Source organism: Neofelis nebulosa, chromosome 7 (genome assembly GCF_028018385.1).
Source record: "Neofelis nebulosa isolate mNeoNeb1 chromosome 7, mNeoNeb1.pri, whole genome shotgun sequence".
Classification (NCBI taxonomy): domain Eukaryota; kingdom Metazoa; phylum Chordata; class Mammalia; order Carnivora; family Felidae; genus Neofelis; species Neofelis nebulosa.
Window position 1 is genome coordinate 147,262,511 of NC_080788.1, and position 13,741 is coordinate 147,276,251.

Sequence of the window (13,741 nt, forward strand, 5' to 3'; positions counted from 1 at the left end):
AGTCTGTCCCCCAGATTACAGAACCGGGTGTGGGGCGGGAGGAGCGCACGGGCACCCCGGCTGGGTAGCCAGTTGGTCAGAAGCGCAGTGGCTCCGCGTCCCTCACAGGTGGCTGGCGTGTGAGGTGGTGGCACTGCTGTCGGGGACCTGCCCCTTCACCCAGTGAGGTGTGCACCACCCACAGGAGGTCAGTGAGGAACTGGGCTCAGTACCCCCGCTGGGGGGCAGGATGAGGCGGCTTCCTTCCGGGGCGGGACGGGCCCGCACAGGGGACGAACGCGTGCAGGAAGCAAGGACACGGAAGGGCCCGAGTCAGAGAGCGACTCGGAGCCGCCCTTTCTGAGAGCGAGGGCACTTCAGGACCAGCGAACTCACCTACTCGGCTTTTATTTTCTTCTGTACACATGCAGAGAGTGCGCCATGACCAAATGCTGTGATGAAAGGGGTCTGGGGAGCCCCTGTGTGAACGTGAAACAGAACTTCTGCACGACAAGGCGCGGGCATAGTTTCACACGCAAGTTCCGTCTTCCCTAGAGGCATGTAAAGTAGCGGTGACAAAATGTGGGTACGGACAACACGGTCCAGAGAAACGCTCGCCCTGGACCGTCCGCTGGGGCCTCCTGGGCCTCCCGAAGGGACTAGAGGAGCAAAGTCCCCCTGGGAATGGCCTCGACAGACACCGGGAGGGACTGCGTAAAGTTCCGCTCCCTTTACAATTTCTAAAAACTCTCAGAGAACGTCCTCCGCTGGATAAAATCTATTTCTGGGGCACCTGGGTGGCTCCGACTCTTGGGGTTGGCTCAGGTCATGATGCCAGGGTCGTGGGACTGAGCCCCACGTCAGGGTCCGCACTGAGTATGGAGCCTGCCTAGGATTCTCTCTCCGTCTCTGCCCCACTCATACTCTCTCTCTCTCTCTCTCTCTCTCTAAAATAAAATATTTTTTTTCTCCAAAAACTCTCTCAAAATATCAGACGTAAGACAGAAATCCAAGACTCGATCTCTCCAGGATCACCTGTAAGTCAGGATGTCCCTTGTCGCACTGGTTAACGGAACCCTCAAAGTCCCAGAAACGTGCAAGCCAAAAGCACGATGAAGTGACAGGTGTCAGGGTTGGGAAGGAGGAAATAAGACGGCCACTGCCTGTGGCTGACGAGGCCGTCCTCGTGGTCCTCGTGGGTCCTCGTGGCAGACGTAACCGGATCAAACAACTCCTAGAACTAGTAAGAGTTCCGAGATAAACCTACCAGAATCAGTACCAAGACTCCGCCGGCAGAAACCGCCCAGAAAATCAGACACCGTTCCCAGCAGCCACCGGGACCACGGAGCGGCTAGGCATCCGATGACACAGAGCGCCTGGAACCCCAGCGCCACCGCCAGACGTGCGTGACTCACCACAGACGGCTGTCCCCAGGTCGGTTTCCAGATCCACATCACGAAGATCGCGGTTCCCGCAAGCTTTTTAAAGACACTCGGAACCCGCCCCCTGAAGTCACCGAGGAAGATCCAGGCCCAGGAGCAGGGGCGCCAGGCGCAGAAAGAGCAAAGAGGCGAGGGCCGCGGCCCCCGCGTGAGGACGGACGGGAAGGCCAGGACCAGCACGGATGAGTCGATGAGGAGCCGGTGACGAGCAAGCTGGCCCTGGACAGGCTTGCGGCCTCGCGGCCTCACAAGGGCAAAGGGGCCGCGGTGCAGGGGGAAGAGGGCTCGTCACCCGGGAGCTGTGCCCGGATTCCTACGTTACACCCTATAAAAAGCCGGCTCCAGATGAGCTGGAGGCAGAAACGGAAAGCGTGTGAGAGGAGCCGCGGGGGCGGCCGCGTGTGGGGAAGAGTCCCTTCCAACGGCCCACGGAAGACAGTCCGAGCTAGCAGCTCAGAAAATACCCGTGGCAACCTGAGCTCCCACTGCTGCCCACCGGCCTGGCCAAGCCGAGGGGTCGGACACGTGGAGGGTCTGCGAGGGGTCGTGTGGCATCACCACCTCAGGGCCAGGGCACCTGTGCCCCATGGCCCGGCCGTCAGGAGGGGCAGATCCAGCAGGGCCCCCACCCCCTGGGCTCAGAGGGCACCGCGGGACCCCGCCACGGTAAGGAGTCCGGCCCGCCCCAGGGAGCCCCGCGCAAAAGCCCTACCCGTGGGGCTGGACGCTAACGCCCACCAAGCCCCTCCCCCGCCTTGAACGGGGTCCAACCCGGGGCCGAGAGGGGACACGGAGAAGGGGGTCACGTGGACAGCCTGCTGGAGCCGGGGCCCTGAGGACCGCCAGTTACCGCCCCCCTGGACTGGCCCCCCGAAACCAAGAACAGAAAAGACACCCCAGAGTGGAGGACGATGGGAGGGCAGCCTGGAGACCCCTGCCACTGTCCCCTGGAGTCTGCCACCGCCAGTGGGAGGTCATCACCAGCCTGGGCCTGAAGGGGGACCCCCCCCAAAAAAAGCGCCTGACCTCAGCCCACTCTTGGCACTCCTGTGCCAAGTAAATCTTACTGGCGTGTACATGACTGATAGATTTCAGGGGGCAACACCAGCTCAAGACATCGATTTTGCGGCCTGATTCCAGCGCCCTGACCGTAGGGGTCTTGCCAGTGTCCGGAGCAGTCCGCCGGGGCCGCTCTGTGCGGCTGGGCCTGGCGGCGGGTGCTGGCTGGGTCCCGCTGTCACCGGGAGGCCCCTCTGCAGCAAGCCCAGGTCACTGCTTCCAGCCCCCAGGCCCTCCCCGGAGACCCCGCTGCCCACACCAACACAGCCCCGACTTCAAACAGGTTCCTTGAGGGGGAGGAGAACCAACCGCCTCCATATAAATGTTTAATTGCGAATTAATATTTATGAGGCTCTTGAATGACGGGGCTGAGGGCTTCATAAATATTAACAAGGGATGCGTCTCTCCCCCACCCCGCGTTAATACCTCTGTTTGCGCGGCATCCATTACGCACGCGTCCCTCAGCTTCAGCCCCGGGAACAGAGTGTGACCCGCCCCCTCCCGCGGGGCTCTCGGGCCTGGCCCACGGTCGCCGGCCCTCCGCGGGTGGGGTGAGCGTTGACCGTGGAAGCCACATCCCAGCCCCGCCCCAGCTCCGCGCAGCCTGCTCCCCGAGATGCTGCCTCCCCCAGGAAGCCCCCCGGGCCTGCGCGGAGGAGCAGCGCGTCCCCTGCTCGCCATGCTCCTCCCCAGAGGCCGGTGGAGCCAGGCCCGCAGCACCCCCCCCCCCCCACCCCCGGACCCGGGAGCGGCCCACCCCAGCAGGTCAGAGCGCCCCCCGCCCAGGGTCCCGGGTTTCCCCGATTGGATGCGGCCGGGGAAGGGGGTCCCCGAGGCCGGGACGGTGGGTGGAGCTCTGGCGCCCTCGCGTGGCCACCGGTGAGGACACCATCGGAGACCCGGGGGTCGCTCTCGGGGCGGAGGAGGACCCAGTGGTGACCCCGGGACCTGAGACAGCCGCCCCTGCCCGGGCTTTCCTCCCCGGCCCTGCTCAGGGACCCCCGCCTCCAGCTGTCTACGGACGCCCCTGCAGGGACGGAGACGGAACCCAGCGCCCCTGCCCGCATGCCACCCAGGTAGCCCCACCCGGGCAGCCCGCCGCCCCGGCCCTACCTCCCCGGCGCAGCCGCGTCTGTGGGGTCCCCGCGCCGGGGGCCCGCTTCCATCAGTCCTCTGCGGGTTCTCACCACCGGCAGGTCCTGGGCCCTGCCGCCCCCCACCCCCACCTTGCACGTGGGTCTGGGCACTTCCATGGTAGATACAGGCACAGGCCCAGCGCCGCGCCCCTCCTCTGCATGCCCCCAGTTAGCTTGGGCCGTCAGTGCCTTGGAGGAGGAGGCAGGCAGACACCCCTTCCAGAGCGGGGGGGGGGAGGGGTGCAAAACCAGCCCCTTGTAGTGTTACCCGCTCGGGTGGCGGCTGGGGCTTGAGGGAGACGGCTCTTCCGCGTGGGCACCTGCGCTGTGCTCACCCGGCCCAAGCCGCCCATCCCGCCCGGACTCTCAGGGCCGCCTCCCTGCCCCACCCACCGTCTCCTCTCCCCTGATCCCCATGTTGCACACCTGCCCCCTCCTGCAACACAGGCAGCAGGAGGGACCTTCTTAAATGCCAACTTGACCCTGGCACCACCCTGCTTAACACCCACCTCTGCCTTCCTGCTCTCCGAAGAGACACCACCCTGCCCTGCCCAGCCTGGCCCCTTACTTACCCCTCCAGCTCTCCCGCAGCTCCTCAAAGCAAGCCCGTCTCTGGCCTCAGGGATTCCTGACTTGCTGTTCCCTGCCTGGAACCGTCTCCCCCCTCCCTTCACCTACCTTTCACTTGATTCCATTTTAGCCTGTGGTCTTCCTCGGCCAGCTGGACGCCCGGCCGTGTGACCACTGAGCATCGGGCAGGAATAACAATGCAAAGAAATGGAAGGTCACAGACCCGACGCGTTGCGGGGAACCGTTCTGAACCCAGAGTGGAAGGAGAACAGCTGTGGGAACAAACAGGTGGCCCGTGAGCCCCCGGGTCCCTGGGGCGAGAGGACCGCAGGCGGGCTGGGGCACCACCCTGCTGCACCACTGCCTGGTCCTGCCTTTCTGCTGGCGGTAGGAGTCGGGGACACCGATTTTGTTTGCTAGAGCACTGCAGGAGCAGGGCCCCACACGGCCTCGCGGGAAATTAAATTTGGAAATCAGGTACCAGCTTTGGCAAGGACCACAGCGGAGCCCCCGCAGAGCCCCGCTGACAGTCCATGGAGCCCACGTCACAGCTATTAACCTTTTGCCCCAAAACACATGGAGGAGAGCTGCCAGAAACCCGGGAGAATTTGCCTAAGTGACAGTCACCGCGGGAGACCAGCCCACCTTGCACAGCGATTGCCAGATGGAAAGGAGGAGTGAGGGAAAAGGGAATATTAATGGAACAGGTAACCACCGTGAATTAATAGATATACAGGGCCCGGCGTTCAACAGAGAGCGTGTGTGAGGACCCCCGGAAAAACCTCAGTAGGTTCCTAAAAGGGGAAATGGAGGGGCGCCTGGGGGCTCAGTCAGTTAAGCGTCGGACTCCTGATTTCAGTTCAGCTCATGATGTCACAGTTCGTGAGTTCAAGCCCCGCGTCAGGCTCTGCGCAGACAGTCTGGAGCCTGCTTGGGGTTCTCTCTCTCTCTCCCTCTCCTTCTGCCCCTCCTCTGCTCTCTCTCTCTCTCTCTCTCTCTCTCTCTCTCTCTCTGTTTCAAAATGAATAAATGAATTTCTGAAAGGAGGGGGCACCGGTACAGGCCGTGCTCCCTGGCCCCGTGCAGGAACACAGAGTCAACAGCAGGTAAGGTCTCTCCAAGCGGACGCCCCGCGGACCGCACCCCACCGGCCCCACACGGCCCTGCTGCCTCGAGCGCAGGGCGAGGTCCTCTGTGTCCTGGAGGCTGAACGTGACAAAGCGTTCACAGACGCCCCACACGGGCGGCGCTCCGGTCCCGTCAGCTGCCACCGCCAGGGCCCCACGCGGCTCACACAGTCTTCTGAGCTGAAGAGGAAATGCCACATGAAACGTCACATCACAGACCCTTGGTCAGTTTGGGGACGAGGGCGCTGATGCCAAAAACCCCGACGTGGCCCAGGAGACCGTGGATCGCCGCGACTCTGACCTGGGTGACAGGGCGTGAGACTACGTGTTCCTTTAAGAGGCCGGACACGCAAGAACACCCCATCCAGAGCCAGGCCCCGGTCCCCCCTCCCCCCCACTGCCTGTGAGTGACACTTGTCACTGCGCAGCCTGGGTTCTCCTTGGGAACACGTGACTTCTAAACCACAGAGGAGCAGAACACGCTGTGGATGCGGGGAGGGAACGCCAGGCGTCCGCAGCCCCAGCTGGACTCCACTGCCCACCGTCGCCTCCTCAAGGTCAGGGACATGGAGGGACAGCCGGCCGGTGCCCACAGCCCAGGGCTCCTTCCACAGGACGCTTCAAGCACGTCCTCCCACAGCAAAGCAGACCCCGGTGCCCACCCTCCCGAGTCGGCCACCCCGCGTTGTCCAGATGGGCCCCACCCCGTCAGCTGTCTGTCCCTCAGATGCACACCTCCGCCCAGTCTCTGAAAGCTCTCCAGCAGACAGACGGTTAACTAACTAGAGTTCGGAAGTGTTTACGGTTCTCTGTTTCTTTCGAGGAAAGCTGTAGGCACGGCCCACCGTACTCAGCGGCAGAAGGGGGTGCACGCTGACGCCCGCGGCGTGATGACCCTGAAACCCCACGCGCAGGGGAAGAAGCCAGGCGGGAAGGGCCCCCCGCCACGCGATTCCACTCACGCGAAATGTCCCGGGTGGGGGCGCCGGCGGAGACGGAGGGGGCTCAGGGCTGCGGGCCCGTCAGCCGAGTGCACCACGAGTGCCTTCTAACAGAAGCCACTCCGGAACGTTCCTCCTGCCGCTCCCCTAAGTCCCTGTCCCCACCCCCAGGGGCAAACCTGACTGGGCCCCGTCCCCAACTCCCCACGAGAACAATCACACAGCAGAGGCCTGTGCACGCGCCTTCCGCGCAGGGTTTCTGACGTCACGGCACGTGCCAGAGGTTCACACGGGCGGTCTGAAAGCAAGCGGGCGGCTCAGTCTTCCAGATACTTCCAACAAAACCACAATATCGTGATGGAATCCCCACCATCGTCACCTTGAGAGAGACGGTTCTTTTTTTTTTTAATTTTTTTTAACGTTTACTTATTGTTGAGACACAGAGAGACAGAGCACGAGCAGGGCAGGGGCAGAGAGAGAGGGAGACACAGAATCCGAAGCAGGCCCCAGGCTCCAAGCTGTCGGCACAGAGTCTGACGACGTGGGGCTCGAACTCACGAACCGCGAGATCAGACCCGAGCCGGAGTCAGACGCTTAACCGACTGAGCCACCCAGGTGTCCCCCCCTCTTTTTTTTTTTTTTAATGGGGATTGTTTTAATCCCTATTTCCACAGTGAGTATTCCTCGCTGTGAGAAAGTTAGTATCCAGAGCCAAACTTCTGCTACGTCTCAAAGACTTAGCTCTAAGCACCTTTGTTCACCCAAGGACACTGGGGACAAAAGAAGTCTTGTTTTCGTAGTTACAAATAGCACATTGATTCACTCTCCGGGATCACGGAGGCGGCAGGGTGTGGCGGGCGCCTGCGCAAGTCGGGGCGCTGGACCTCACTCCCCCCAAAACTGCCAGCCCCTGCTCGCCCAGGAAGTCTTTGGGGACTCCCCACATCCCACCCCCGCCCCCCCCCCCAATCCCAGGCCTGATTCAGGGCCACTGGTCCCCGAAAACAAAGGAGGGTGATGCCGCCTCTGGCCACCAGATGGCGCTCCTCTCACCCAACTAGCCGGGGCCAGCGGCAGGTGGTTCCCTGCACCTGCTAGAGGGAGGGCTCCCTGCACCTGCGGAATTGGTGGGGTCACTGGGAGCCGCCATTCTGGGTCCTAGCTCAGCCCCCCGTCTCCGGCCAGCCCCTCCTCTCGCTGGCCCCCACCCTGGGGCAGAGGCACTGGATGTGACAGGACCGGGGACATGATGCCCTGGAGCTCTGGCACGGTGTGAAGGATCCCACAGCTGGGTGGACCCCCACCCCCACAAAGGCAGGCGGGGCCCCTGCTGGGACCCAGGCTTGGCCACGAAGGTCCTGAAGGTGGCTGGGTGTCGGGGACCCCTGTTCTGTCTTCTGGCCCCCTGCAGAGCTCCAGAGTCCCAGCTCCAGGGAAGGTGGTCCCGTGCCCCTTCAGAGAATGACCGCGCGGCCCGCTGGAGGGAGGACCTGTGCCCAGGGCCACCCGGAGCCAGCCCTGACTCGTCCAGCTGAGAGCTGTGTGGCCTGGCCGTGGTCACTGCCTGTGGGGCTGAGCTTGGCATGTCCTGAGTCTGGGGTGGTGACTCCTGTCGGCGACCGAATCTACAGTGGGCCCCTCCCCCTCCCCCCGCCCTGCCTGCTTCTGGGGTGGGGTGGGGGGAGACGGTCCTGCTGCTTTCTACTGCGCTCTGGCGGGCTGCGTCGTTGTGTCCTGCGTGTCGTGCGGCCCTGGGTTCGCAGGTGCCGGAGGATGTGTCCTCAGCGCCTGCAGAGCTCTTGTGGCGTCCCCTGGCCCCTGTGTGGTCCGTGCCATCCGCCCACACATCCCGTGGTCCCGTCCACCTGGGTGGGCGTTTTCCGGGGTTTCCCTTAGACAGTCTAAGACCTAAGAGCCCCAGGGCCTGATAATCCTACAAAAACGCGTCCCAGTGTTAGTCATTCTGGCTCAGTTTCCCTGAGTGTACGTGACGTGTCCTTTCAGCACGTGAGTCCCAGACTTTGCGGACCAGGCGGGTTGACGTGGGTTTTAGTGTTCCGCGTCTGCTCTGCTCCGGTGCCGTGGGGTTTCCCCGGGACGTCCGACTATAGGCTGTTGGTTCCTCCGCTTTCTCTCCTTCTCCTGCACCGCGATCGACACGTGACTTACACGTCACGCCCTTCACCCACCTCACGCGTGCCATTCAACGGTTTTCAGCGTCTTTACAAAGTCGTGCAGCCAAACCACGAACCTGCTCTACTCTCAGGACGTTTCCTCGCCCCGAAGGGACACCTCACCCCTGTTAGCCGTCCCAGCCCACACCCCCAGCGACGCCGCAGCTCCGCCCTCCGTGCAGCCGCCCCGCTGCGCCTGAGCAGATGCCCCGCGCGCCCTCCTGCCCCCACCAGTCGAGGCGCGTCTGGGCGCTTGTTGGCCGTGGCGCAGCTGCGCCTGGAGACACCCCAGCGCGCCCGCTTTGCCCCTTTCCTCGATTTTCCGCTTTCTCTCCAACCCTTTTCATGCGTTTTTACTTCCTTCTGTGCTTCTCCAAATGCTTTTGTGTGCCTCCACTTTTGTGGCCCCTCTGCTCTAATCTTCATTTCCAAACTAATGTTCAGTTTATTTCTAATTCTGATTTGCGGTATTTTTCACATATCGTATGATTCCTGCGGTCTTCAAGCTCGTTTTGAAGTGTTGCGTCGTGTATTCGTGTGGTAGCCAACCGCCCAGAGGGCCTGTGCGTCCTCGGCGCCCAGAATTCCTGCCCCTGTGGGCTCCCACCTGCTTCAAATCAGGGTCAGTGCTGCACACGGCGCGCGTGAAGGACGTCGCCCGTGCTGGTTTCTGGGACTAGGTCATCCGTGGGATGGCGGCCGCCCCCTTGGTTTCTCGGAGCACTTGTTGGGGCGGGGGGGGGGGGGGGGGGGGACAGCCATCATGTGGTGAGGAAGCTCCAGCAGCTCACATGGAAAGGCCCGCAGAGAGTCACAGAGAGGCCTGCGTGGAGACCCACACGGAGGGGAGCACTCAGAGGGGAGCACACAGAGGGGCCCACGTGGAGGGGCCCACGTGGAGGGGAGCACATGGGGGGAGCACACGGAGGGGAGCACACGGAGAGGCCCACGTGGAGGGAGCACACGGAGGGGTGCACACGGAAGGGAGCACACGGAGGGGAGCACTCAGATGGGAGGACATGGGGGGGAGCACACAGAGGGGCCCACGTGGAGGGGAGCACATGGGGGGAGCACACGGAGGGGAGCACACAGAGAGGCCCACGTGGAGGGAGCACACGGAGGGGTGCACACGGAAGGGAGCACACGGAGGGGAGCACTCAGATGGGAGGATATGGAGGGGAGCACACAGAGGGGCCCACGTGGAGGGGCCCACGTGGAGGGGAGCACATGGGGGGAGCACACGGAGGGGAGCACACAGAGGGGCCCACGTGGAGGGGCCCACGTGGAGGGGAGCACATGGGGGGAGCACACGGAGGGGAGCACACAGAGGGTCCCACGTGGAGGGGCCCACGTGGAGGGGAGCACATGGAGGGGTGCACACGGAAGGGAACACACGGAGGGGAGCACTCAGATGGGAGGATATGGAGGGGAGCACACAGAGGGGCCCACGTGGAGGGGCCCACGTGGAGGGGAGCACATGGGGGGAGCACACGGAGGGGAGCACACAGAGGGGCCCACGTGGAGGGGCCCATGTGGAGGGGAGCACATGGAGGGGTGCACACGGAAGGGAACACACGGAGGGGAGCACTCAGATGGGAGGATATGGAGGGGAGCACACAGAGGGGCCCACGTGGAGGGGCCCACGTGGAGGGGAGCACATGGGGGGAGCACACGGAGGGGAGCACACGGAGGGGAGCACTCAGATGGGAGGATATGGAGGGGAGCACACAGAGGGGCCCACGTGGAGGGGCCCAAGCGGAGGGGAGCACACGGGGGGGGGGAGCACACGGAAGGGAGCACACGGATGGGAGCACATGGAGGGGCCCACGTGGTGGGGCCCACGTGGAGGGAGCACACGGAGGGGTGCACACGGAGGCGAATACACGGAGGGGCCCATGTGGAGGGGCCCACGCGGAGGGGAACACACGGGGGGGAGCACACAGAAGGGAGCACACAGAGGGGAGCACACGGAGGGGCCCACGTGGCGGGGCCCACGTGGAGGGAGCACACGGAGGGGTGCACAGGGAGGCGAATACACGGAGGGGCCCATGTGGAGGGGCCCACGCGGAGGGGAGCACAGGGTACCGCATGGGTTTTGTGGGCCTCTCTGCCCGTGGGCCCCTGTCTCCTGCAGGGACACTAACCCTCTCCTCCTCGTCCTCTGTTTTCCTTCGAGCGTCTGTGCAGGTTCTGTCCATGAGTCACTCTGCGGCTCAGGCTCCTGTGAAATCCGTTTCTGGTGCTGCTCCTCCCACACCTGCCCCAGGTCCGTGTCCCTCTGCCCGCCCCCTGCTGTCTAGCTGGCCTTTCCTGCGACTGTGTTGACCCTGCACGTCCCCGTGTGGATCTGTCCCTCTGAGAGCTCAGGGTGGCCTGACTGCTGACCCTCGCCTCCCCGCTGACGTGGTGCCCTCCCTGGGCAGGTGGACGGGTGACCACACCTCCCTGTGCCCCGGGGGGTAGGGGGGGCCTCCACCTCGCCTTATTCCCGCTGCCGGTCTACACGGCCAGTCTTACCTGCAGTGGTTCCTGTCGCCCTGCTCGTGCCAGCCCTGCCCTCACGACTTGCCCCAGGTTTAGCTGCCCAGGTCCCCATTTGTCGTCTACGATCATGGTTGCCAAACCTACTGCTGCCCTTTCTCATGATTTTTCCTTGTTTCTTACTGACAAAGGGCTCCTTTGTCTACTCGCGTGGATCTAACCCGTTGGCTGTATTTGATTTGAGGTCTTGATGCCTATCTACATCACATTCTCGGTACATCTGTCCCCATGACGGGTGCCCCGCACGCTGAGCAGGGGATGCGCACCGGCGCCTCTGGCCACTGTGGCCCGAGAATGCGCATTCTGGCTCTGGTTCTGTGTCCTGAGCTGCCCGGCCTAGTCGCGTATCCCCAGAGCCCGAGGGCGACGGGGGACGCCTCCGTGAGACCAAATGTATGTTTGCTCTGCATCGTGCTTCTGGCTCCCTAACCCCCTGGGGTTTTCTAAGTGAGAGGAGCCAATAAGGTGTCTTTTGTATCATAATGGGAAGACGCTGGAAAGCCCCGAGGATGGCTCTGGTGGCCAGGGATCCAAGCCTGTGATCTGAGAGCAGGAACCACCTGGCCTCTGGGAGGGGAGAGGGCCTGGGGGTTGAATGGATCACCAATGGCCAATGACTTGATCAAGCCTCCGTAAAAAGCCAAAGAAGGATGGGGTTGGGGTCAGAGAGCTTCGGGCGGTTGAACTCTTGGAGACTGGGGACAGCGGTGTGCTCAAGGGCTGGAGGGAGCTCCACCCCTCCCCTCCCCTCCCCTCGCCCTGCCCGGCTCTGCAGCTCTTGGGCTGTTCTGAGTTCTAGCCTTGACGATGACCGGCTGACTAAGTAAAGTGTTCCCTGAGTTCTGTGAGCTGCCCTAGCCAACCAGGTGGGCCCACGGAGGGAGTACTGGAACCTCCGATCTATAGCCAGCTGCTCAGAGGCACAGGTGACAACCAGGACGTCCACCGGCATCCGGAGTTGGGGGAGGGGCAGTCTTGTGGGACCCAGGGGGCTGAGGCCAGTCCCCAGGAGGATGGTGTCGGAACCGAGGAGAGTTGTAGGGCCCCCGTGGGTGGGTGGGGGGGGGGGGGTGGGGGAGCTGGTGTGGGAGGCACATTCCCCCTGCAAGTGCCCTCAGCAAGCCCTCCGCCCAGCGAGGGCTCCCTAACCACCAATCACCCACCGGGGCGCCGAGGCCGATGGCGGAGGTGGGCTCCCCAGCAGCCATCACCTTGTTCTCAACAGCCCTCGCCCTGGAGGGCCAGACCCCCACCTCCTCCTGGCCCTCCCCACCGCCGCACAGCCGCCCCGTTCCAGACAACCTCAGTGCCCGGGTTTCCCCCTAGGGTATCCCATCCTTGTCCTCCTTCTGTGGTACCCCCGGGGGGACGGGGCAAGAGCCCACATTAGCCAGGAGCCAGGACAGGACAGAGGAGACAGGCCATGGAGGGGCCCTGGTGGGGAAGACGCCTCCCACCCCGGGAGCTCTGCTCTTCTGCTGAGACGTCTGAGCCTCGGCAGGGTGGGCACCCGTGGCTGGTTAGAGGGGCCCCTAGGAAGCCCGCCGGTAGTGGACGAGGCCGTTCCCTCGTCTCTCAGCAGGGCCTGGGGGCCTGGGGAGGCCGGGACCACCCCCCTGCCACACACACATAGCAAACCTTCACCAGCTGCTCCGCGGGGCCCTGTGAAGCTTGGAGGGACTCCGGGGCGGCGAGGGGCAAATACTGTCCCCCCTCAAGAAGGTCGAGTTATTCACTAGCCTCCATAATAAATAAATGAGAGCCACAGTACTTAACGGAAGGTGTTTTAATTCTTATCTTGACCAGAGAAGCAATCCCCCTGCCAGACACGAGTGCGTGCTTCTAGGTCGTCCTGGGCACTTGTCCCACCTTCCAGCGGACACCGGCTGTCCCCGCGTGCCCCGCCCCCACGCCCAGAGCCGACCCCGCCCCTACACCCCGGGATGGCCCCACCCCCAAGCCCATGGATGGCCCTGCCCCCAGACCTTGCCCCCAGACCCCGCAGGCACAGCTGTGGGAGAAAGGACCCCCTGACGTTCTGGAGACTGAGGGTTGGCCCCGGGGACACCTGCGAAGAGACCACGGGGCGTGGGGGTCCACGCGGGAAACTGCCCTCCAGGACCAGGAGCTCCGGGTCCCTTCTGCGGGCCCTGCTGTAATAGCTGTCTGCTGTGGGCCGAACTGTGTCCCTCCAACTCACGTGTTCAAGCCCATATTCCAGTGTGACTGGATTTGGGGACAGGCCTGGGCAGGGCGGGGGGGGGGGGGAATGTCAAGGTTAAATGAGGTCATAAGGTCCTGATCGGATGGGGTGGCACCCTCACGAGAGCAGAAACCCCAGAGCCCGCTGGCCGTGGGAGGACACAGCAAGAAAGTGGCCTCTGCGGGCAGGGAGGGCCTCCTCCAGGAACCTGACCCTACCTGCACCCTGCCCTTGAACTTCAGCCTCCAGAACGAGAAACCAATGTCGTCTAAGCCCCCAGCCTGTGGTGCTCAGTTCCAGGGGCCCTGGCCCCCGAGGGCCTGCCCCTGCCCATGAGGCTGCTGGGAGGTGTCACCCCACAGCCACCGAGGCCCCAGGTGGGTCCTGAGAAGGGCTGATATGCGCCAGCAGCTGAGATAGAAAGACCTGTGTCCCTGGAATGCAGCATCCCCTCCCAGGGCAGGTGACATCCCAGTCACAAAGGCCTTCCGTGCCTTTGGCCAGGTGACCCCCAGGTGACTGGAGGGATGGCAGCCTCCGGCGGTCGCGAGACCACAGCACCTGCAGGG

General features: G+C 63.6%; 3 long non-coding RNA genes across 4 annotated transcripts; 2 read left to right on the forward strand and 1 right to left on the reverse strand.

Moving 5' to 3' along the window:
* Positions 1–371: 371 nt before the first annotated feature.
* Positions 372–1,953, reverse strand: LOC131517823 (uncharacterized). Its single transcript, XR_009264861.1, has 2 exons — positions 1,395–1,953; positions 372–1,219 (listed from the first exon to the last, which is right to left on the reverse strand). It is a non-coding gene; the product is annotated as an uncharacterized LOC131517823 (long non-coding RNA).
* Positions 1,954–2,997: 1,044 nt separating this feature from the next.
* LOC131517821 (uncharacterized) lies at positions 2,998–7,053 on the forward strand. Of its 2 annotated transcripts, none has more exons than XR_009264858.1 (2): positions 2,998–3,245; positions 4,317–7,053. It is a non-coding gene; the product is annotated as an uncharacterized LOC131517821 (long non-coding RNA). The 2 variants fall into 2 exon arrangements; XR_009264859.1 differs by lacking the exon at positions 2,998–3,245 and adding an exon at positions 3,252–3,556.
* A 3,415-nt stretch (positions 7,054–10,468) lies between these two features.
* LOC131517822 (uncharacterized) lies at positions 10,469–12,739 on the forward strand. The gene is made up of 3 exons (XR_009264860.1): positions 10,469–10,694; positions 11,101–11,895; positions 12,549–12,739. It is a non-coding gene; the product is annotated as an uncharacterized LOC131517822 (long non-coding RNA).
* The last annotated feature ends 1,002 nt before the right edge of the window (positions 12,740–13,741 follow it).